General features: G+C 39.5%; 1 long non-coding RNA gene across 1 annotated transcript in view; it reads right to left on the bottom strand.

Annotated features, from left to right (window-relative positions):
• Positions 1-18952: 18952 nt before the first annotated feature.
• The window catches only part of LOC132359510 (uncharacterized), a 404591-nt gene continuing 397585 nt past the window's right edge, over positions 18953-25958 (bottom strand). The window contains exon 4 of the long non-coding RNA XR_009500857.1: positions 18953-19303. This is a non-coding gene — a long non-coding RNA (uncharacterized LOC132359510). The remainder of the gene's footprint in view (positions 19304-25958) is intronic.

The following is a 25958-nucleotide window of genomic DNA, read 5'->3' as shown; positions in this document are numbered from 1 at the left end:
CGATCAAGTGGGATTTATCCCAGTGATGCAAGGATTCTTCAATATATGCAAATCAATCAATGTGATACACCATATTAACAAATTGAAGTATAAAAACCATACGATCATCTCAATCGATGCAGAAAAAGCTTTTGACAAAATTCAACACCCATTTATGATAAAAACTCTCCAGAAAGTGGGCATAGAGGGAACTTTCAACATAATAAAGGCCATATATGACAAACCCACAGCAAACATCATTCTCAATGGTGAAAAACTGAAAGCATTTCCTCTAAGATCAGGAACGAGACAAGGATGTCCACTCTCACCACTATTATTCAACATAGTTTTGGAAGTCCTAGCCACGGCAATAAGAGAAGAAAAAGAAATAAAAGGAATACAAATTGGAAAAGAAGAAGTAAAACTGTCACTGTTTGCAGATGACATGATACTTCACATAGAGAATCCTAAAGGTGCTACCAGAAAACTACTAGAGCTAATCAATGAATTTGATAAAGTAGCAGGATACAAAATTAATGCACAGAAATCTCTTGCATTGCTATACACTAATGATGAAAAATCTGAAAGAGAAATTAAGGAAACACTCCCATTTACCATTGCAACAAAAAGAATAAAATACCTAGGAATAAACCTACCTAAGGAGACAAAAGACCTGTATGCAGAAAACTATAAGACACAGTTGAAAGAAATTAAAATGATACAAACAGATGGAGAGGTATACCATGTTCTTGGATTGGAAGAATCAATATTGTGAAAATGACTATACAACCCAAAGCAATCTACAGATTCAATGCAATCCCTATCAAATTACCAATGGCATTTTTTACGGAACTAGAACAAATCATCTTAAAATTTGCATGGAGACACAAAAGACCCCGAATAGCCAAAGCAGTCTTGAGGGAAAAAAACGGAGCTGGAGGAATCAGACTCCTTGACTTCGGACTATACTACAAAGCTACAGTAATCAAGACAATATGGTACTGGCACAGAAACAGAAACACAGATCAATGGAACAAGATAGAAAGCCCAGAGATAAACCTACGTACCTATGGTCAACTAATCTATGACAAAGGAGACAAGGATATACAATGGAGAAAAGACATCCTCTTCAATAAGTGGTGCTGGGAAAACTGGACAGCTACATGTAAAAGAATGAAATTAGACTACTCCCTAATACCATACACAAAAATAAACTCAAAATGGATTCGAGACCTAAATGTAAGACCGGACACTATAAAACTCTTAGAGGAAAACATAGGAAGAAGAACACTCTTTGACATAAATCACAGCAAGATCTCTTTTGATCCACCTCCTAGAGTAATGGAAATAAAAACAAAAATAAACAAATGGGACCTAATGAAACTTCAAAGCTTTTGCATAGCAAAGGAAACCAAAAACAAGACGAAAAGACAACCCTCAGAATGGGAGAAAATATTTGCAAACGAATCAACGGACAAAGGATTAATCTCCAAAATATATAAACAGCTCATGCAGCTCAATATTAAAGAAACAAACAACCCAATCCAAAAATGGGCAGAAGACCTAAATAGACATTTCTCCAAAGAAGACATACAGATGGCCATGAAGCACATGAAAAGATGCTCAACATCACTAATTATTAGAGAAATGCAAATCAAAACTACAATGAGGTATCACCTCACACCAGTTAGAATGGGCATCATCAGAAAATCTACAAACAACAAATGTTGGAGAGGGTGTGGAGAAAAGGGAACCCTCTTGCACTGTTGGTGGGAATGTAAATTGATACAGCCACTATGGGGAACAATACGGAGGTTCCTTAAAAAACTAAAAATAGAATTACCATATGATCCAGCAATCCCACTACTGGGCATATAACCAGAGAAAACCATAATTCAAAAAGACACATGCACCCCAATGTTCATTGCAGCACTATTTACAATAGCCAGGTCATGGAAGCAACCTAAATGCCCATCGACAGATGAATGGATAAAGAAGATGTGGTACATATATACAATGGAATATTACTCAGCCATAAAAAGGAATGAAATTTAGTCATTTGTTGAGATGTGGATGGATCTAGAGACTGTCATACAGAGTGAAGTCAGAAAGAGAAAAACAAATATCGTATGTTAACGCATGTATGTGGAACCTAGAAAAATGGTACAGATGAACCGGTTTGCAGGGCAGAAGTTGAGACACAGACGTAGAGAACAAACGTATGGACACCAAGGGGGGAAAACCGCGGTGGGTTGGGGATCGTGGTGTGCTGAATTGGGCGATTGGGATTGACATGTATACACTGATGTGTATAAAATTGATGACTAATAAGAACCTGCAGTACAAACAAACAAACAAACAAAAAGAATCATGGGATTGTCTTTAGCTCTTAGGAAACATCAAACCTTAAGGAGACTATGTGGATCAAAGAGAAGAGAGAGGAGCGGTGGTTCTCATTTCTTTTTTAAGTATCAGACTCCTCCATCCTGCCTTTAAAAATTTAAATGCTATATAGAACCCAACTGGGAAATAAAGAGCTAATTTGAGTGGACAAGACTGGGGGTAGCCACAGACCTGGATCCCTACCCACTCAGCTCCTTCACCCTCAAAAAGGTCCCTGTGCTATTTCTTTGGAAGTTGTATGTGTTAATTTCCAGATTTCTGTCTAGGACCTGAGGGTTTCAATTTCTCAATGAAGTAGTTGGTGAGGCTAGCAGAGATAATCCAAGAATTTTCCTGAATTTATGAAAGGCTTAATCTTCAGATAGTAGAATTATATTGACATCTTGGGTATGTGTGTGTAACTCTAAAAAATAATCAAGGTAAAAAGACAGAAGAAAGCATGCTTAATCCCATATAAGTCAGGAAAGGAGTAAGAAGAAGCAAAGAGATATATACAGAGGGGAGTGGTCAAGATGGTAAAGCAGAAAGACCCTGAGGTTGCCTCTTCCCATGAGCACACCAAAATTACAACTATGTACAGAGCAACTATTAATGAGAAAGACTGGAACACTAGAGGAAAGGATCTTCTACAACTAAAGATATAAAGAAAGAACCACAATGGTAGGAGGGGCAGAGACACGGTATAGTCAAGACCCATATGCCCTAGGTGGGTGACTCACAAACAGGAGAATAATTACAACTGCAGAGGTTCTGCCCGAGGAGTGAGGGATCCAGGATCCCAGCCTAGAGTGTGGCACCGAGAAGATGAGTCCCCAGAATGTTTGGCTTTGAAGGCTAGTGGGGCTTATTTTTGGGGAGATCCAGAGAGCTGTGGGAAACAGAGACCCCATTCTTAAAGGGCACACATAAAACGTCATGTGCTCCAAGACCCAGGGCAGACGCAGTAATTTGAGAGGAGCCTGGGTCAGATCCACCTGCTGATCTTGAAGAGCCTCCTGGAGAGGCAGAAGGCAACTGGAGCTTACCCTGAGGACACAGACACTGGTGGCAGCCATTTGGGGCAGTTTTTTCTACCATGTGGACACTGGTGCTAACAAGCACCATTCTCGAACCCTTCCACTAGGTAATTAGCCCTGGGGACCCGGCCCCACCCACCAGCCTGTCAGCACCAATACTGGGATGTCTCAAGCCAAACATCTAGTTGGATGGGGACACAGCCCCACCCACGCAGGCCAGCTGCTTAGGACCCCTTGAGTCCACAGCCACCATGGGATCGGGCCCTGTCAACCAAGGGCTGAGGACCTAGCCCTGCATACGTATACTGGCACTAGCCCCGTGACTCCCAGGGCCCTGCAGCCAGAGACCCTGGGACCCAGCTCCACCTACCAGTGGGCTGGCACTATCCCCAGGACCAGCCTCACCTATCAGCGGGCAGGTAGCACATGGGGATATGCTGGGCCCAGGACACACTCACCAGCAGGCACACACCAATTCTAGGACTAATGCAGTCCCAAAGCCTGCTGTGTCAGGACGCAGCCCACCCACCAGCAGGCCAGCAAGCCAGCAACTGCCCTGGGACTGCCTAGGCTCCAGCCCCGCACACCAGCAAGCTGACACCAGCTTTGGGACACCCCAGATCCCAGAGCCAGCCACTTTGGAATCCAGTTCCACTAACCAGCAGGTCAACACCAGCCCTGGGATCCCCAGGGCCCTGCAGCCAGAGACCCTGGGACCTAGATCCACACATCAGCAGCTGGCACTAGCTCAGGGACCCTCTGGGCCCCAGCCCTGCCCACCAGCAGGCCAAAACCAGCTCTAAGGTACCTCAGACCTCTCATCCAGCTGCCCTGGGATCCAGCCCCACTCACCAGTGGGCCAGCAGTAGCCCCAGGATCCTCTGGGGCCCTGCAGTCAGCTACCCTCGTAACCCAGCCCTGCCCACCACCTACCAGCAGCCTCCGCACAAGGCAAGGTCTGGCGACCAACTGAACTGGAGGCCAGCCACACCTACCAGACTGCCCATAGTAGTCAGCCTGCCACAACAGAAGGACGCATACAGCCCACATAGGGGGAAACCCTAGAGCATATAGCTCTGATGACCAGAAGGAAATGTGCTGCTGGGAGGCATAGCATGTCTCCTACAAAAGGCCACTTCTCCGAAGTCTGGAAACATAACCAGCCTACAAAATACAAAGAAATAAAATCAGAAAATTATGCAAAATGAGGTGACAGAGGAATATGTTCCAAATGAAGGAACAAGAAAAAAACCCAGAAGAACTAAGTGAAGTGGATATAAGCAATCTTCCTGATAAAGAGGTTCAAGGTAATAATCATAAAGATGTTCAAAGAACTAAAGAAAGACTGGATGAACAGAGTGAGAAATTAGAAGTTTTTAACAAAGAGTTAGAAAATATAAAGAAGGGCCAAACAGAGATGAAGAATATAATAACTAAGATAAAAAAAAAATTAGAAGGAATCAATAGTAGATTAAATTGTACAAAGGAATGGATCAGTGAGCTGGAAGACAGATCAGTGGAAATCACTGAAGCTGAACAGAAAAAAAGGAAAAAGAATAAAAAGAAATGAGGACAGCTTAAGAGACCTCTGGGACAACATCAAGCATACTAGCGTTCACATTAAAGGGTTCCTAGAAGGAAAAGAGAGAGAGAAAGGGGCAGGGAATATATTTGAAGACATAATAGCTGAAAACTTCCCTAACTTGGGAAAAGAAACAGACATCCAGGGCTAGGAAGCACAGACATTCCCAAACAGGATTAACCCAAAGAGGACCACACCAAGACACACTGTAATTAAAATGGCAAAAGATAACAATAAAGAGAGAATATTAAAAGCAGAAGGGGAAAAGCAACAATTTATCTATTCCCATAAGGCTGTCAGCTGACTTTTCAGCAGAAACTCTGCATGCCAGAAGGGAGGGGGTCAAGATATATTTAAAGTGATGAAAGATAAAAATCAACAACCAAGAATACCCTACCTGGCAAGGCTTTCATTCCGATTTCATGGGAGAAAAAGTTTTACAGAAAAGCAAAAGCTAAAAGAGTTCAGCAGCACCAAACCAGCTTTACAAAAAATGTTAAAGGGACTTCTCTAAGGCGGAAAAAAAAAAAAAAAAGGCCACAACTAGAAACTAGAAATATGAAAATTACAAAAGGAAAAATCTCATTGGTAAATGTAGTAAATCAAACCACATATAAAGCTAGTAGGAAGGCTAAAAGACAAAAGCGGTAAAATCAATCTATATCCACAATAAGTTAAGGGATACACAAAACAAAAAGATGTAAAATATGATGTCAAAACGGTAAATGCTGGAAGAGGAAGTAAAATGCAGGGTTGTTAAAATGTGTCTGAACTTAAGAGGTCAGCAACTTAAAATAATCATGTATAATATATAGATTGCTATATATAAACTCCATGGTAATCACAAACCAAAAATCTATAATAGATACACACATACAGAAAGAGAAAGGAATCCAAACATAACACTAAAGATAGTTATCAAATAACAAGGGAAGAAAGCAAATGAAGAAGAAAGGAATAAAAAACCCTATAAAACAACACCAAAACAACCAAAACAATTAACAATATGGCATAAGTACATATCTATCAATAACTACTTTAAACATAAATGGATTAAATGCTCCAATTGAAAGACATAGAATGGCTGACAGATACAAAAACCAGACCCATATATATGCTGCTTACAAAAGACATGTAGACTAAAAGTGAGGGGATAGAAAAAAGTATTCCATGCAAATGGAAATGAAAAGAAAGCTGAGGTAACAATACTTATATCAGACAAAACAGAACTTAAAGACTGTAACAAGACAGAAAGAAGGACATTATGTGATGATCAAGGGAATAATCCAAGAAAATATAACAACTGTAAATGTATATGCACCTAACATAGGAGTACCTAAATACATAAAGCAAAACTTAACAGACATAAAGGGAGAAACTGACAGTAACAAAATTATTAGTAGGAGACTAACAGTTCACTTACATCAGTGAAAGATCATCCAGACAAAAAATCAAGGAAACACTGGCCTTAAATGACACATTAAACCAGATGAACTTAATAGATCTATATAGAACACTTCAATCCCAAAGCAGCAGATTACAAATTCTTTTCAAGTGCACATGGAACATCCTCCAGGATAGATCACATTTTACTGAGACAAAAAATGTCTCAGTAAATCTAAGAAAACTGAAATCATATCAAGCATCTTTCCCAACCACAATGCTATGAGACAAGAAATAAACTACAAAAAAAAAAAAAAACCCTCTGCAAAAAACACAAATACGTGGAGACTAAACAGTATACACCTAACAACCATGGATCACTGAAGAAGTCAGAGAAGAAATAAAAAATACCTGGAGACAAATGAAAATGAAAACACACTCATCCAAAATCTATGGGATGTAGCAAAAGCGTTCTAAGAGGGAAATTTATAGTGATACAAGCCTACCTCATAAAATAAGAAAAATATCAAATAAACAACCTAACCTTATACCTAAAGGAGACAGAAAAAGAAAAACAAGCAAAACCCAAAGTTAGTAGAAGGAAAGAAATCATAAAGATATGAGCAGAAATAAATGAAACAGAGATTAAAAACAACAGAAAAGATCAATGAAACTAAAAGCTGGTTCTTTGAAAAGATAAACAAAATTGATAAATCTTTAGCCAGACTCAAGAAAAAAAAAGGGAGGGCTCAAATCAATAAAAGTAGAAATGAAAAAGGAGAAGTTACAACCAACAGGACAGAAATACAAAGGATCATAAGAGATTACTACAATCGAATGCATGTCCATAAAACAGACAATCTAGGAGAAATAGACAAATTCTTAGAAAGGTACAATCTCTCAAGACTGAGCCAGGAAGAAATAGAAAATATGAACAGACCAATAACCAGTAATGAAATTGAATCAGTAATTAAAAGAAAAAAAACAAACTCCAACAAAAAAAGGTCCAGAACCAGATGGCTTCACAGGTGAATTCTACCAACATTTAAAAAAGAGTTAACACCTACCCTCCTCAAACTATTCCAAAAAATTGAAGAGGAAACAATGCTTTTGAACTCCTTCTATGAGGCCAGCATCACCCTGATACCCAAACCAGACAAAGACATCACAAAAAAGTAAATCACAGGCCAATATCACTGATGAACATAGATGCAAAAACCCTCAAACTGGTGCAGCCATTATGAAAAACAATACGGAGATTCCTCAAAAAATTAAAAATAGAACTACCATACTATCCAGCAATTCCACTTCTGGGTATTTTTCCTAAGAAAATAAAAACACTAATTAGAAAATATATATGCACCCCTATGTTCACTCTAGTATTATTCACAATAGCCAAGATTTGGAAGCAATTTAAGTGCCCATCAGTAGATGAACGGATAAAGAAGATGCAGTATATAAATACAATGGAATATTACTCAGCCAAAAAAGAATGAAATCATGCACTTGCAAAAACATGGATGGACCTAGAGTGTATTATGCTAAGTAAAATAGATCAGACAGAAAAGGACAGACACCATATGATTTCATTTATATGTGGAAAGGAAAAAAACAAATGGAAAAACATAACAAAACAGGAACAGAGTTACAGATAGAACAAACAGGTGGTTGCCAGAGGGGAGGGTGGTGCGGGGAGGAAAGAAATAGATGAGGGAGATTAACAGGCACAAACTTCCAGTTGTAAAATAAATGAATCTCAGGTCTGAAAGGTACAGTGTGGGGAATACAGTCAATAACTATGTGATATCTTTGTATGATGACATATGGTAACTAGACTTAGTTAGTTAGGTGTGTTTCATCCTCTTTAATTTTTTGGAATATTTTCAGAAGGACAGGTATTAGCTCTTCTTTATATGTTTGATAGAATTTCCCTGTGAAGCTGTCTGGCCCCGGACTTTTGTTAGCAGGGGTTTTTCTTCTTGTTGTTGTTTTGTTTTGTTTGTTTTTTAATTACAAAAAAGGAAAAAATAAACAAATGGACCTAATTAAACTTAAAAGCTTCTGCACAGCAAAGGAGACCATCAACCAAAAGACAACCTACTGAATGGAAGAAAATATTTGCAAATGATATGACTGACAAGGGATTAATATAAAAATATATAAACAGCTCATACAACTCAATATCAAAAAAACAAACAACCCAATCCAAAAAATGGGCAGAAGACCTAAATAGACATCTTTTTCAAAGAAGATATAGAGATGGCTAACAGGCAAATGAAAAAATGATCAACGTCGCTAATTTTCAGAGAAATGAAAATCAAAAATACAATGAGGTATCACCTCACACATGTCAGAAAGGCTATCATCAGAAAGTCTACATATAACAAATGTTGGCAAGGATGTGGATAAAAGGAAATCCTTGTACATTCTTTGAGGGAATGTAAATTGGTGCAGCCATTACGGAAAACAGTATGGATGTTCCTTAAAAAACTAAAAATAGAACTACCTTATGATCCAGCAATTCCAGTCCTGGGTATACATCCAGAAAAAAATGAAAACACTAATTTGAAAAGATATATGCACCTCAATGTTCATATCAGAACTATTTACAATAGCCAAGATACAGAAGCAACCCAAGTACCCATCAATTGATGAATGGATAAAAAAGAGTGGTACATATATATTATGAAATATTACTCAGCCATACCAAAGAATGAGATTTTGCCATTTGTGGCAATCTGAATGGACCTAGAGACTATTATGCTTAGCGAAATAAGTCAGAGAAAGACAAATACTGTATGATATCACTTATTTGTTGAATCTAAAAAATAAAACAAATAAATGTATACAGCAAAACAGAAACAAACTCACAGATGTAGAAAACAAAGCAGTGGTTACCAGTGGGGAGAGGAAAGGGGGTAGGGGCAAGTTAGGGCTGTGGAATTAAGAGACACAAACTACTATGTATAAAATAGATAAGTAACAAGGATATACTGTACAGCACAGAGAATTATAGCCATTATTTTGTAATAACTCTTAATGGAGTATAATATATAAAAATACTGAACCTCTATGTTGTACACCTGAAACTAACATAATATTGTAAATCAACTATACTTCAATAAAAAATGAAGTAAAATACTTATGACAACATAAAAATAAATAAATAAAAGGCAGAGATTCTCAGAGTAGGTGGAAATATATTCCAACTACATAAATATACGTGAATGTGTTTGCATGCACGTTTGCGTGTATGTGTGTGTGTTTGTAACTATATAGTAGAAAAGGACGTAGCAGGCAAATATTAATCAAAATAAAATAGGGTAACTATTAATGTCATCAACGTCATATTAATGTCATAGAATAGATTCAAGATGAAAGCCATTATTAGTTACACAGTGTCATTATATAATGATGCAAAAATCAGCTCATTAAGAATATTTTATATTTTAAACATGCATGCATCAAGCATATATAAACTCTCAACTGACAAAATAAGAGAGTAATTGACAAATATATAATCATAACAGTTTTAACACACCTGTCTCAGAAACTAATATATTAAGTAAATAAGAAGGTGGTAAGAAGAAGGAAAATTTTAACAACACAGTTAAAAAGTCATATTTGTGAGCTTAGGAGAGGTGATCTGCAGTAAAATTTTAACCACAATATTTTAATGACTTAAGAGTCACAATTTATTTCTCACTCATATTTTGTCCTAAAGAGTCTGGGGTTGTATCTCTACAGAGGCTAATGGAGGCTTATGATCTTTTAGCTCCACCATATTGGACAAGTGGCCTGCTTCATTCATTGCAGAAGAGCAAAGAGAGATCAGAAAATTATGCATGGCTTTTCATTTCCTTAGCCTGGAAGAGACTCATGAAGCTTCCACTCACATTCCATTGACTAGACCTACTTACATGGTCCTAACTAGGAGAAACAAACGTAGAGAAAGGGGTAGGAATAGATGCCTGATTATTAAGGACTACTGTCTGTTACAAAAGCTCAATCTAATGGAAACAAATACAATCCTGTACCTATATTGCACAAATTGGACATACTGGAATTTTGTTTTTCAAAATGAACCACATGTTAGACCATGAAAAAGATAAGACAAATACTCTAGAATTAATTATTCTGATTAATATTCTTCTGATTTTATACTTTGAAAAATAAATAGCACACAAATGATTCATGGGTGATAGAAGACGTCATAATGAAAATCATAAAATATTTAGCACTGAATAATAAACAATTTATAACTATCTGTAGCATTCAGTTAAAGTGGTACACACAGGGACATTTATAACTTTAAACGCATATATTAGAGAAGAAGAAAAACTAAAAAATAATTAGTTACTTATTTAATTCAAAAAATTAAGGGAAAACAACAAATGTAAATCCAAAAAAGTGGATGAAAGTAAATACCAGTGATGGGAGCAGAAACTGATCAACTAGAAATCCAGGAAAACAATAAAGAAGATTAACAAGGACAAAAGCTGGTTCTTAAAAAGACTGCTAAAATAGACAACTTCTGGAAAAATTCATCTAGAATAAAAGAACATAGAGATTATATAAAATGAAAAGCTGAACATACTATAGATAGTGTACAGGATGAAAATAATAGTAAGACTGGCTACCCTTAATGCCAATAATTTGAAAATGTAGACAGTATTCATGCTTTTATAGGAAAATATAATTTATTAACCTTGACTCAAGGAATAGGTAATCTGAAGAAACCTATAAATCATTTTTTTTTCTGGAGCTCATCTATGAATTTGGTAAAGTTGCATAATACAAAATTAATATATAGAAATCTGTTGCATTCCTATACACTAACAACAAATTATCAGATCAGAAAGAGAAATTAAGAAGACAATCCCATTTACAATTGCATCAAAAAGAATAAAATACCTAGGAATAAATCTAACAAAGGAGGTAAAAGACCTATACTTGGAAAACTACAAGACACTGATGAAAAAAGTTGAAGATGACATAAACAGATGGAAAGACATACCTTGTTCATGGATTGGAAGAAGTAATATTGTCAAAATGATGGTACTCTCCAAGGCAATCTTAAACCATTACCTTTAAAGAAGTTGAGTCATTCCTAAGGACTTCCAACAAACACCACATGTAAGTGACTGTTAGAGACATTCTCTTTAAAGTCAGGAACATGAAAAAATTACTTTTTACCAGTGCTTCTATTCAAAATTTTATTGGAGGTTCAAGACAGTACAGTGAGATGAAAAAAAAGAAAAGAGGTATAAAGATTGATATGGAAGAACCAATTGTATTATTCGAAGACTTTATAAGAGTTTACATTCAAAATTCAACAGAACTGGGACTTCCCTGGCGGTCCAGTGGTTAAGACTCCATGCTTCCACTGCAGGGGACACAGGTTCAATCCCTGGTCGGGGAGCTGAGGATCCTGCATGTTGCATGGCAGAGGCCAAAAAGAAAAAAAAAGAAAAAAAAATTCAGAAGAACCTATAAACTATTACCACTGAGAAGTTTGCATCATTCCTATAAATTATTGGATGTCAATTTAAAAACTGTAGGAACTCATTCAAAATAACCATAAATACAAATAGATGGAGAGATATACCACGTTCCTGGATTGGAAGAATCAACATTGTGAAAATGACTCTACTACCCAAAGCAATCTACAGATTCAATGCAATCCCTATCAAACTACCACTGGCATTTTTCACAGAACTAGAACAAAAAATTTCACAATTTGTATGGAAACACAAAAGACCCCGAATAGCCAAAGCAATCTTGAGAACGAAAAATGGAGCTGGGGGAATCAGGCTCCCTGACTTCAGACTACATTACAAAGCTTCAGTAATCAAGACAGTTTGGTACTGGCACAAAAACAGAAATATAGATCAATGGAACAGGATAGAAAGCCCAGAGATAAACCCACACACATATGGTCACCTTATCTTTGATAAAGGAGGCAAGCATATACAGTGGAGAAAAGACAGCCTCTTCAATAAGTGGTGCTGGGAAAATTGGACAGGTACATGTAAAAGTATGAAATTAGAACACTCCCTGACACCATGCACAAAAATAAACTCAAAATGGATTAAAGACCTAAGTGTAAGGGCAGACACTATCAAACTCTTAGAGGAAAACATAGGCAGAACACTCTATGACATACATCACAGCAAGATTCTTTTTGACCCAGCTCCCAGAGAAATGGAAATAAGAACACAAATAAACAAATGGGACCTAATGAAACTTAAAAGCTTTTGCGCAGCAAAGGAAACCATAAACAAGACCAAAAGACAACCCTCAGAATGGGAGAAAATATTTGCAAATGAAGCAACTGACAAAGGATTAATCTCCAAGATTTACAAGCAGCTCATGCAGCTCAATAACAAAAAAACGAACAACCCAATCCAAAAATGGGCAGAAGACCTAAATAGACGTTTCTCCAAAGAAGATATACAGATGGCCTACAGACACATGAAAGAATGCTCAACATCCTTAATCATTAGAGAAATGCAAATCAAAACTACAATGAGATATCATCTCACACCGGTCAGAATGGCCATCATCAAAAAATCTAGAAACAATAAATGCTGGAGAGGGTGTGGAGGAAAGGGAACACTCTTGCACTGTTGGTGGGAATGTAAATTGATACAGCCACTATGGAGAACAGTATGGAGGTTCCTTAAAAAACTACAAATAGAACTACCATACGACCCAGCAATCCCACTACTGGGCATATACCCTGAGAAAACCATAGGTCAAAAAGAGTCATGTACCACAATGTTCATTGCAGCTCTATTTACAATAGCCAGGACATGGAAGCAACCTAAATGTCCATCGACAGATGAATGGATAAAGAAGATGTGGCACATATATACAATGGAATATTACTCAGCCATAAAAAGAAATGAAATGGAGGTATTTGTAATGAGGTGGATGGAGTTAGAGTCTGTCATACAGAGTGAAGTAAGTCAGAAAGAGAAAAACAAATACAGTATGCTAACACATATATACGGAATCTAAGGAAAAAAAAAAAAAAAAGGCCATGAAGAACCTAGTGGCAAGACGGGAATAAAGACACAGACCTACTAGAGAATGGACTTGAGGATATGGGGAGGGGGTGGGGTGAGATGTGACAGGGTAAGAGAGTGTCATGGACATGTATACACTACCAAATGTAAAATAGATAACTAGTGGGAAGCAGCCGCATAGCACAGGGAGATCATCTCGGTGCTTTGTGACCACCTAGAGGGGTGGGATGGGGAGGGTGGGAGGGAGGGAGATGCAAGAGGGAAGAGAAATGGGAACATATTGTATATGTATAACTGATTCACTTTGTTATAAAGCAGAAGCTAACACACCATTGTAAGGCAATTATACTTCAATAAAGATGTTTTAAAAAGAAATAATAATAAAAGAAAATTTAAAAATAAAAATAAATAAATATTAAAAAAAAAATAACCATAAAATCTACAAGGCTTGTAAAATTTTGGAAGCCAATTAGATGTGAACCAATAGACAATAATTAAATGTTTGTATAGCATACCCTTGAATACAATTCAACAGTTAATGAGAAAGAACTGAACTACCTCTATCAACATTGGAAAAAATTATCTGGAAAAAATTCTGAGAAAAAAATATCAGGTTTCAGAATATCTGTAGTATAAGTCTATTTTTGTAAATTAAAAAAATGCACAAAATAAAGCGACCTATTGCAAGTGGACATATACATAGGCTGTGAACGTATAAAACACAGATGGAAAAGATACTATACCAACTTCAGAATAGAGGTTACCTCTTGGGAGGAAGAGAGAGGAACAGATTGAGAATTGAAGGATTCAACAGTAATATCTTATTTCCTTTAAAAAGGATCTGAAGCAAATTATGTAAAATGATACATTTTTCTAAATCTGGAGAGTAGGAAGCTGGGTGTCTGTTTTATCAGTCTCATATGTTTAAGTTATTGCATAACTAAGTTAATTTTTAAAAATTTAAAAAGTGAATAGGTGAAGAAGGGCACATAAAGTACATTGCGAGCACTCTGAGGAAGTTTGGCCATGAACAAGAGCAGAGAAATGTTGAGCTTTCTAAATGGAGAGGTGCTGGAAGAGGAAGCTGATGTACAGGTCCCTCACTTACCAGGGCTTTCCCGGACTTCTCGTGACTGCTTTATTCTAGGGGCAGGGATGACCTGGCTGCAAAATCTCTCAGCTGCTTTTAATCATCAGGGTGATGGATTCTGCCCATTTATCCAAAACGCACACACAATGAGGAAATGCAAGTAGCTACATTTTCCTTTGAGACATTATAAAATAACAAAAACATTTTCTGAATCATTTCAGAACTATTAAATCATGATTGGCAGAACAAGTGTTGATTACTGTATCGTAATTCTTCAAAAGTTAATTCCTTAGTCATTCCCAGAACAGAGCTATTTTCTTAACACTTAAGTTTACTGTAATGTCATCTTGTTTCAAGGGACTTGAGGATAGTTTCTGTGTTTGCTTTTGTTTCAATTATTGTCTTGATGATCTCCAAATCAGACTAATCAGGAGGAATCTGGGAGAAAGCCCTCATTCTAAATCTGAAAAGGAAATTTTTCCTACGATAACAGGCTTATGCTATTGGAGAGTTAACACAATCTTTTTGGCAAGATAATTCGGCAGGGCCGATTAAAAATTAAAATGTAGATGACATTTAACCATTTCTATTTCTAGAAATCTAACCTTCAGAGATACTTTCATATGTCCACAAAGCTATGTATGAAAGGAAATTCTTTACAAAAGATGTTCATTATAACACTGTAGCAAACATCCTTGATCATATAGTTGTTTGTACACTCAATAACTTGGAATTAGGGCCAAATGTACACCAACAAGGGAATGGATGTTATGACACACCTCTGCTATGTAATAATATGGCAGTATTATTGCATAAATGAGGTAGATCTTGCTATATAGAGATTCAAGTTCAACTTCTAAGATACATCATTAAGTGAGAAAAGAGGTTATGGAGCAATACATATAATATGACCCAATTAATGTTAGAAATCCCAAACCCATATATGTGCAAATATAAAACATACACATACGTAAACTTACGGAACAGTTTTTAGCTCAAACTGTTAACAGTGATTACTGTTAACTGGTAACAGTCCAGCAAAGAGGCCCTGTCCTTGGTCCTATCAGATAAGCAGGATAGAAAATCCAAGGAAAAAGGACTCCTATGGACAAGACCCTCAGACCTTAAGATTCATGGAAGGGAGGCTCTGGTGGAGTTTATTTGGCTATAGAAGAAACGTGAGGAGTCCTGAGGCACAAGACAAATACTGAAGGACCATTTGCATGTGTGAGAAGTGAAACCTTTTCCAAAGGTTCATTAAATCACACAGCTTGCCTTAGAGAGGATCTCCATGGAGAATATGGCTCTCCTTTTTCCAGGCCAATAAGCAGAGGAAGGGCTGCAGAGGCCCTGGCTGGGGCCACCCAGGCTGAAAGGGAAGTGCACCGTTTCCAGCAGAGGTCCCTGTCCCTCCTGCCCACAGGCCCAGGCACAGGAATTCCTTCCCCAGTCTCAGCTGGCGAGGGCTTGAGGTTTCTCTTTTTCTTGGACTCACTGCAGATTGAAACAACAAAGGCAATGGAAGCCTACAGTCCTTTACAGATAGTCTGAATGGAAACCACTGGAAATTCAAGGGCTTTGGCAAAAACGCTGCTTTGTTTTTCATGTCCCTAAGTTGATCTGGCCAATGCCTTGGGTGACAAACAGTGAACAGCACTGGGTACAGCTGGCGTTCACTGTACACTGGGTGTGCTGTAATTAGGTTGGTGGGTTGGATTGGAGCTTCTGTGGCACTAGACCCACCCCATCTGCTATTCTTGCATTTATTCTGTGGCTTCATCAGACGATCTGGGGGCTCCCTGGTTAGGCTGATTTTATTAAAAGAAAAATAAGCTTATCACTACTTGTCACTAGAACGTTTGGATATTTTCTTTTTCTGATCCACATTTGCCAAGCCACACATTCTGTGATAAATAGAGCCTACCTAACTCTCTGCTGACTGTGGTTTTTCCTGGATCACTCTTCCATCTCTTACTAAAATGCCTCTGGGGCAGCTCATTTGATCAATCATTCATTCTTCTGTTTGTTCATTCACTTGTTCATTCAATACACATTTATTAAGCATCTGTGTGAGCATACTTCTCCTGAGGCACTGGGCTTGAGAATACAATGAAGACTAAAAACAGATCTAGCCCTGCTCTGATAAAGCTGTATTAAAAACTAGGATAAGTGCTCTGATGGAAACAAGCCATCACAAGAGAACACGGGACATGATGTCTGGAATCCCAACAGTTCCCTGGCGGGTCACAGGCAAGCAGGCATCACTGAGCTCACCTGCAGCTTGACAGGGAGGCCTGGAGTCTGAGGTGTGAAGCGGGGATTCCTTTCCTTGTGGTCTTCAGGGGTGAGTGGTGATAGATTTGCCAGAGCTTATCAGGTTAGAGCAGGTTAGATATTTTCAGTATACAGGTGTTGCATTTAGCTATGTTACCGTGAAGGAATGAATAAAATGGAGCCTGTCATGCCAACAGAGCACTAAAATGGAGCCAGGAGGCCACGGGGGAAGTAGAGCCTATGCACGTCTCCATCTAATGGGACGTGAACTTTGACCTGGGCCATCACATCCTGAAAGAACATTTACACAGTGAATTCTCACATAGTAACAGCTCTAGCAACCAATCACATATAGACAAGAATGGTTCCTTTAATTCTATTATTCCCGTAATAATGATTTGTTCCCCCTTCTAGCATCTTGCCCTCTCACTATACTATTATTTGTATTATCACTTTAACGGCCTGAGAGCTCAGCATATCAATGTGCGCATTCAATGTTCTATGTACCCTTGGCCAATAAACATAAAGATATAAAAGAAGCAAGGCTGACATCAGCCCTAGCAGTGCAGCCAAAATTGGTGAAAGCTATAGCCTGTATCAATTGTTGATCTAAGATATGAGAAGGTAGAGACGTAAGAGGCTTAGACTTGATAAAAATGGATTTTCTCTAGCCCCTCATAATTAATAAGCTTTTAGAAAAGCATCAAGAGGTGCCAATGCCAGGCAGAAGCAGAAATGATGAAGTGAGTTTGGAAAAGTTTGAGCTTGCTTAGTGATAAACGTTCAATAATTCATTATTTCATCAAATGTCACCCCACCCCCTTTTTGCATGTCTACTTTATGGGGGACAGGGCAAAGCATAGAAGCGGACAGAGAACATAACTTTGTATCTGTTGTCAGGGTCTTAGGGTTTAACAACTCTAAATTGATAATCTGTACATGTGAGGATTAAGCAAAATAGATTGAAATCGAGAAGTTTCAAAAAATTGGGCCTGAAGCCTTGGCCAATCTTTTGAGGCTGCATAGCCTGTGGTATTTATGTGTTTCCAGATGAGGTAGCTGTTCCTGATAGTTGGGGGGCTACCAACTATCAGTGACAATCTACTGCGAAATTGATAACTGATACCATGCTGGTGTTGTTTGTCCTTTTTGTAGGGCGTAGATGCCTCCCTCTCTCGTATCTCGCAAACTGATATCAACCCATCTTCCTCCAGTCAAGAGGAAAATGAACAACAGAAGCTGGAAACAGAATGAGCTTCCTGTGCACAGGAGTATAAACCACAGAGAGGATAACTAGGGAAAGTATTTCCTGAAATAAAAGGACAAAACCACAGAGCACTTTAACAGTCACCCAAACTCACAGACTTAACACAATCCACATTAAGAACTTAATCAGGACACGTGCTTGTGTATTTAGAGAAACAGAAAGTATGACAGACAAACAAAGTTGGGCAGATTATTAATGCATTTACAAACTATTACAAACCAAACTAGAAAGACACGCTTGCTGCCTGAGATTTTAATATTCAAAGAGTTCTTGGTGTTAGCAAAGTTAAAAAAAATCTTGAAAATACCTGCTTACCTTGACTCCTGGTGATGACAGCAACTGATGGATCAACAGGAGTCAAGTTGGGCTGGGCAGGAGGTGTGCTTGGACTTAGGGAAACTGGTGACTTAGAACAGTGGATGAATTCATGCTACATGCCACCTGTAATGCTGGCAGATAGGTTAGTGCTGAGATGGGAGACCTCACTATGGCTTAAACAGGCCAAATGACCCACTCTTTTGTCTGCCATCTGCACCCACCTCTGCCCTTACTTCTTTACAACACTAGAAGAATTAATGGTGAGAACTGCTGTGCCGAACTTAGGATCAAGGCGTGATGACTGTGTGGCTAGAATGCCCTTCAGCTAGAGCCGCTGATGCATTTTAGAAGTCAGGACCTGGAATACAGTTTTATATATAGATTGCCCAATCCACATCTCAGTTGGGTGTAGTATGGCTGTCCCCTACTCAGATTTGCCCATCCCTCATAGTTTATCTCCCTCTTGTACTACCTCTGTCTTGAACATTGTAGGTGCTGCAGGAATGTGTCTGTAGCAGCAAGTCATCATTCAGTGACCTTTACATAGTGAAGAGGCTCCCCTGGTTATCAGCTCCAGGGCTCAGGGGAATAAGCCTATTCTTGGAGCCAAACTTTTTCCTCTGGAAGTCGGGAAATAGGGTTCTAGTTTCCATCTTGGTTACATATAACTGCATGACTTTCTGGATTTCTGTTTCTTTCTCGTAGGATGTAAGGTTGAGTTGAATTGAGAATCTCCTCCCAGATCCAACATTCTATGAGCTTTAAGCATTTACAATCCCATTTGGAAATATATAAACCCCTCCACGAATCTCTTGTTTGACAATGACAAGGAAGATCCAGAGTGAGAAGGGGTTGAGTCTTGGTTCAGCATCTCCTTGCAGAATTATTTCTGAGGTTATCTCCTTGACTTTTCCATGAGTTGTCCAGTTGTCTTTCCCAGGGAGCCAGCCAAGGTGCCAGCTGGAGGCAGTTATGGGAAAAGAGATGATACAGATGTTAATAACGTAGTTAAAATCATCATGTTTGACAGCCCCATTCTAAGGGCAAAAACAAGGAGGGATGGGAAGTTGGGTGTTTGGGCTGTTTTTGATCCTTGTGATAAAATGTTTTTGATCCTTGTCTCATTATCTCTTGAAAAATAAAGTGGAAGAGGTACTCAATAGCTCTCTCCAATTGGAGGTAGACTTTTAGCTTGTACTAGACCCTAACCTCTTAAACAGAGGGTTTAATCATATGTTAAAGGAAAATACTTATTCATCATTCTCAGTGTTATTGGCCATCATATACCACTGGTAACACATTGTAATACTAGACTTGGCCTTGGCTACTAACCAAATTGCTCAAGACAGCCTTTTTTTAAGAACATAGATGAATATTGGCTATTGAATTTTGTCTTTTGTTTCCTAATGAAAATTCTCCTGGCCAGTTGTTGGTTCTCTGAAAAACTGTGATACAGGCTAAGGTTAACTTGACTGATTTTCCCTCATAGTTCCTTAGCTCTCTTGTTATGATTACATTCTTGTGATGCTTTTCCTTTTTTCTTTAAATAAATAACCTTTTTATTTTAGAATAGTTTTAGATTTACAGACAAGTTGTGTTGATAGTTGAGAGAGTTTCCATATACCTTAGACCCAGCCTCCTGTATTGTTAACATTCTGCATTCGTATGGTACATGTGTCACAATTTTAATGAACCGATTTTGATCCATTATTATTTACAATAGCCCATTTTTCATTCAGATTATCCTCAACTGTCTTCATCTGTTCCAGGATCCCATCCAGGGAACCACACTACGTTTACTCATCATGTCTCTTTAGGCTCCTCTTGATTATGAGAGTTTTTCAAACTCTCCTTGTTTTTGATGACAGTTTTGAGAAGTACTGTAAACATGGATGATACCAACACCAATAACATCTTTGTGGCCTTGTACTGTGCTGAGCAATGTGCAAAGTCATTTAGATATATCCACTCATTTAATGCCCACAATATCCATATAGGTATGTCCTCTTATTATCCCCTTCTTATAGCTGAGGAAACTGAATCTTAAAGTGTTTAAGCAATTTACATAAGATTACACAGTATAAGTGGCAAAGCAGGGCGACCAATCCAGGCTTGATTACTGAGGCCACATTCTTTTTATATTGAAGTATAGTTGATTTACAATGCTGTGTTAGTTTCAGGTGTACAGCATATGTATGTTTCTGAATATACATATCAGAAATCTTTCTCTCTCTCTATATATATATGTATATATACATTCTTTTTCAGATTGTTTTCCATTATAGGTTATTACAAGATATTGAACATAGTTCCCTGTGCTATACAGTAGGACCGTGTTGTTTATCTATTTTATATATAGTAGTTTGTATCTGTTAATCCCAAACTCCTAATTTATCTCTCCCCCCACCTTTCCCCTTTGGTAACCAGAAGTTTGTTTTCCATGTCTGTGAGCCTATTTCTGTTTTGTAAATAAGTTCATTTGTGTCATATTTTAAGATTCCACATATAAGTGATATCACGTGATATTTGTCATTCTTTGTCTGACTTACTCCTCTTAGTATGATAATCTCTAAGTCCAACCATGTTGCTGCAAATGGCATTATTTCATTCTTTTTTATAGCTGAGGAGTATTCCACTGTATAGACATACCACATGTTCTTTACCCATTCATCTGTCAATGGACATTTACTTTGCTTCCATGTCTTGGCTACTGTAAACAGTGCTGCTATGAACATTGGGGTGCATGTAACTTTTCAAATTAGAGTCTTCTCCAGATATATATGCCCAGGAGTGGGATTGCTGGATCATATGGTAGCTCTGTTTTTAGTTTTTTAAGGAACCTCCATACTGTTCTCCATAGTGGCTGCACCAATTTACATTCCCACCAACAGTGTAGGAGGGTTCACTGAGGCTACAATCTTAACTGCCATGCTTGGTAATGAGAATGATGAAAAATTCCTTAGATCTGTACATTTCTTTACAGAGCACTTTCACGTATATCACAGTCACATCCTAATGACCCTGGTGATCAGGGTGATCGGGGCAGATGCTACCATTCCTGGAGGCCCAACCACTTGGTGTGGGCTTCTGCTACAGCCTGATCATAGTCAGGCCAGTGTTTCAATTACTTAAGTAGGTAGCAGCCTTGCCTGTAGGCCTGTCATACTCTGGAGGGCAGAGCCCATATCTTCTCTACTGTTATCTTCCCTGTGATGTCATATCTTTTACATGGTAATCTCTTAATGAGTACTTGATGAATTGGATTCCTCTTTTACAGTTGAAGAAAGTGAACATTAGAAAATTAATGAAAGCCAAAAAAATATATTTTCCATGTAAACTGTGAGGCTTTAAACTTTTTTTTAAAGTCCATTTTTCTGCAGGGATCTACCTTATTGACAGTCTCCATACTTTTTAAAAGCCTCTCAATAGTCTAATTTGATGAAGGACGCAAGAACAGGGATTAATACAATTCAGATGACTTTAAAATGGAATTTTTTTCAACAGATTCCTTCCTGGTGGTAGTGCCAGTGTGATCTTTATTTTGATTCCCTTTTGGCTGAGCTCTTACCAGACATAGTTTATAGAATCACAGCATTTCAGTTGATCTCTTTGGCTTTAATTTGTATGTCACTGGAAGAGATGTTAAAAGTAAGGAAAATGATTCAAAGTGCAGAGAAGAAATAAAAGAACAAATCGGTGAATGGAAAACTGCCAACCTCTGCATCCATTCTCCTCCAGGAGGTAATAGAGAGGATTACTCTATATTTCCTCCACCCAGAGAGAGGCCCAGAACCATCAGTTGTGCTAGAGAATGGCTATTTAAAAAAAAAAAAAATTATTTATGTATTTTTGGCTGCGTTGGGTCTTCGTTGCTGCGTGCGGGCTTTCTCTAGCTGCGGCGAGCAGGGGCTACTCTTCGTTGCAGTGTGTGGGCTTCTCACTGCGGTGGCTTCTCTTTGTTGTGGAGCACGGGCTCTAGGTGCGTGGGCTTCACTAGTTGTGGCTCACGGGCTCAGCAGTTGTGGCGCACGGGCTTAGCTGCTCTGCGGCATGTGGGATCTTCCCAGACCAGGGCTCGAACCCGTGTCCCCTGCACTGGCAGGCGGATACTTAACCACTGCGCCACCAGGGAAGTCTGAGAATGGCTACTGTCCTGCGAAGCAAGCTGGGTAAATCCTCGTGATGTCAGGAGTGGTGACCATGATTACTCTTTCCATGGGCTTAGCAATGAGAGGCCCAATGGACAGAGCGTGACCTGAACTTGCTTCGTAGAGAAATATTGTATCTGGGCTCCAATACTCGCAACTTACTACTATGTGAACTTGTCAAGTTCTGCTACCACTTGAACCTCATTTTCTGTATCTTTAAAATGGGCTTAATAATAAATGTGATCCTGGAGCTGCTGTGAAGTTTAGAAATAAATGTGTAAACAATATATTCAAAGTCCAATGGATGGCAAATGGCTTACGTTCAATACATGTAGGTATTAATAACCTGTACATTTTCCAGCTTAAGGACTAAGGTAGATGGCTGCTTCAGTCACATTCTAGCCCCGGACTCCATACTCCTCTCACTTAATATTCCCAAAATGAAAGTCAAAGTTATTGGAAAAAAATAAACTCTCCTGGGACTCAGGGAAGCCAGCTTCTGGATTTAGTCCAACTCCCAGAGCGCCTCTGCTTCCAGCACGGCCCCAGGAGGAGGATGCCATCTACTCCCCGCATCTTCAAGTCTAGGGCACATCAGGGCAAGTCCAGGAGCGTGGCATCTGCCAAACCTCCTCTGTCCCCTAACCCTAGCCTGTGACTCCTGCCCACCCTGCCCTCTGGGCTAGTCTGACCTCTGTTTTCCACTCCACATCATATTTGGCATTTTTATCACCAGAACTTGGACAACTAGGCAAAGCCTTTGGGCCAGAACTCGGCACTGTTTCCGAGGAGTTCCCCTTGGTGAACTGCTTGACGCTCTGCTGGGTATGAGTGGGTGTTTTTGACAGCTGCAGGGAGAGGTGCTGAGTCCTGGGGTGGGATGGGTGATGAACACACCATAAATCCCTTGTCTGCCTAGAGCATACATCTGAGGGCTGCACAAGTTCTGAGGCAAGGAAACTGGAACTCTGGAGCCAGGTAAACAGACCTGAGTCAACAGGAGCAGAGAAACAGCTCTGTGGACCCTCCATCCACAGCCTTGGGCTGGGTTTGCAGAGTCCGATGGCTGGCTTCTTGGGAGTCATCTTTGATTTTCATGGTTTTGTGAGGTTTGGGAAAGAAAATAAATGCAGGGCAAGGTTGGGGCTCCTTCTTGCAGTGGCCGGGCAACTGCTTACAGCGCCATGGCACCTAGCAGAGTTTCCAGGACCGCTCAGAGCTGTTGGCTGCTTCTCCCCCCAGGGAGGTGAGGAAAAGGCCCCACAGCCGCCCCGTGGGTCACTGACGGGCAGGTCCTCCGGGGAAAACATAGGGCCGTGAGTTAGAGCACCTGGATCCAGGCCCTGATTTGCCACTAACCTGCGACATGATTTTAGGCCTCCTGACTTCTCTGGATTTTTACAAAATGGACACAATATTCATATCCTATCTACCTCAGAGGATCAAATGAGATGAGAGATGTCAAAGTTTTGGAAGCCCCTTACCGTGCGAAACTGTCAGACTGTGTGTGAACATTTATTAATGATAAGAAAATGATAGCTATCGATCGCTAAGCACTGTTTAATACTTGGCACAGTGCTAGGTGATCTACAGGACTGGCTAAACAATTTGTGGGGCTCAGCACAAAATAAAAATGTGAGGCTCCTTGTTCAAAAAGAAGGAAAAAGTGCCATTAAAGTCATTAAAATATAAAACAATAGTTAACAATACTGTATTGCATATATGAGCGTTGTTAAGAGAGTAGATCTTAAAAGTTCTCATCACAAGAAAAAAGTCTGTAACTATGTGTGGTGATGGATATTAATTAAACTTATTGTGGTGATCATTGCACAATATATACATATATCAAATCATTACGTTGTACACCCCAAACAAGAATGTTGCATGTCAATTATATCTTAAATTTAAAAAATAATAAAAATTTTCTTTCCATCCATGGGCTCTCTACCTATCAGTGTGGTTCTTTATTTGTTATTTAATGTTGCATTCCCTTGAGCATAAGAAAACCTTTAGAGTAAGTGCAGACCCTCATAAGCTCCTAGGATCCCTCTCCACCACGTGTGTGTGTGTGTGTGTGTGTGTGTGTGTGTGTGTGTGTGTGTGTGGTGTCTCCCCACTGCTAGGCTGACATGCACACCCCGCCTGGGGGTGGCGGAAGTGTCAGGCATCTCCCCTTCCTCAGCCCATGCTGCACAGGTGAGCTGGGTGGGTCGGTGAAAGGCTGGACCCTGCTGAGTTGCCTGATAAACACACCCTGGTACTGCTAGCCTGGGGCCGAGAGGGAGTTGCCACGAGCTCCTCTTGAACTCTGGCCCAGACCCACCCTGTGCCAGCACACAGGACCCTGCTAGGGGCATGGGGGAGGGTGACAGCAGTTGTTGGGCGGCAATGCGGGGAGGGGATCAGGCAAGGTCCAGGGCACCAGAGACCGGGGAGGCAGAACCACAGCCGAACCGAGTCTCCAAGCTTCCAGTGCATGTGCCGTTGATCTGTTGGATTTCACTTATAAAACTCAGATTCTGGGACTGTGACTGCAGAGCATTAAACCTCAAGTGTGGGATCCCCTCCGGAGCGCCAGGCCCTGTGTGGCTCTGCAGGTCCCGTGTCCTGGAGCCAGCCCAGGTGATTATCTCATGAGGCTTAAGGATAATACTAATATAAGGGAGCTACTCTTACTCTCATTCGGCAGAAGAGGAAACCGAGACCTTTAGCAGCTTGCATCAAGCCCTGGGAAAGCAGAGGTAACATTTGAACCTGGGCGTAATTGAAACGCATCCAGTAGAATCTCTCTGGAATCAATGAATGTGTGAATTGGGCTGTTGAACCATACCCTCACATGGTCTAGATTAGTAAACTAATACTCCCTCAAGAGAGTACTGAGAGCTAACTAGTTCTTGAGAGCTAACTCCCTCAAGAGAAAAGTCACGAGACATCCTCCCTCCAACAAAGAACATTATTCCAGCAATGTTATTGAGTCTTCATTATTTGATGAGGAATCTAACACCCAAGATGGTTAATGAATCTTTTCTCAGCTATTTATATTCAACTGAACCATTCAGCAAAAATATTACTGAGTACCTGTCATAAGCAAGAATTCTGCTTGCATTTTTTGAGGAATATAAATGTGATACAATCTGACTTCTCTCCTCTAGGAATTTATCTGTGCCAGAAAACTGGCCAACACTATCCTTAATGCAAGGTCAGTAATGAAAAGGCCCTAAGGGAGAAACAACTGGGGAGAAGTGGCACGTTCAAAGAAGAGAGGCTTCTTGGAGGTGATGGAACAAAGCTTCTTGGTCGGGTGCTATTTAAGGTGGCCTTGGAGAATGGGTAGGGCTTTGCATATGATGGTTGTGGGGACAGAACAGCAAGGGCAAATCCATAGTGGTTGGAAAAGCATGCAGCCTGTTCCAGGAACTGCCTCTCTTCCAATTAAAAAATGTGTTTCCACGTCCTTCCCTGACCCT

The sequence above is a fragment of the Balaenoptera ricei genome, chromosome 2 (assembly GCF_028023285.1).
Source record: "Balaenoptera ricei isolate mBalRic1 chromosome 2, mBalRic1.hap2, whole genome shotgun sequence".
Lineage (NCBI taxonomy): Eukaryota > Metazoa > Chordata > Mammalia > Artiodactyla > Balaenopteridae > Balaenoptera > Balaenoptera ricei.
Note: the sequence above shows the minus strand (reverse complement) of the source record. Positions and strands in the feature narration are given on the sequence as shown.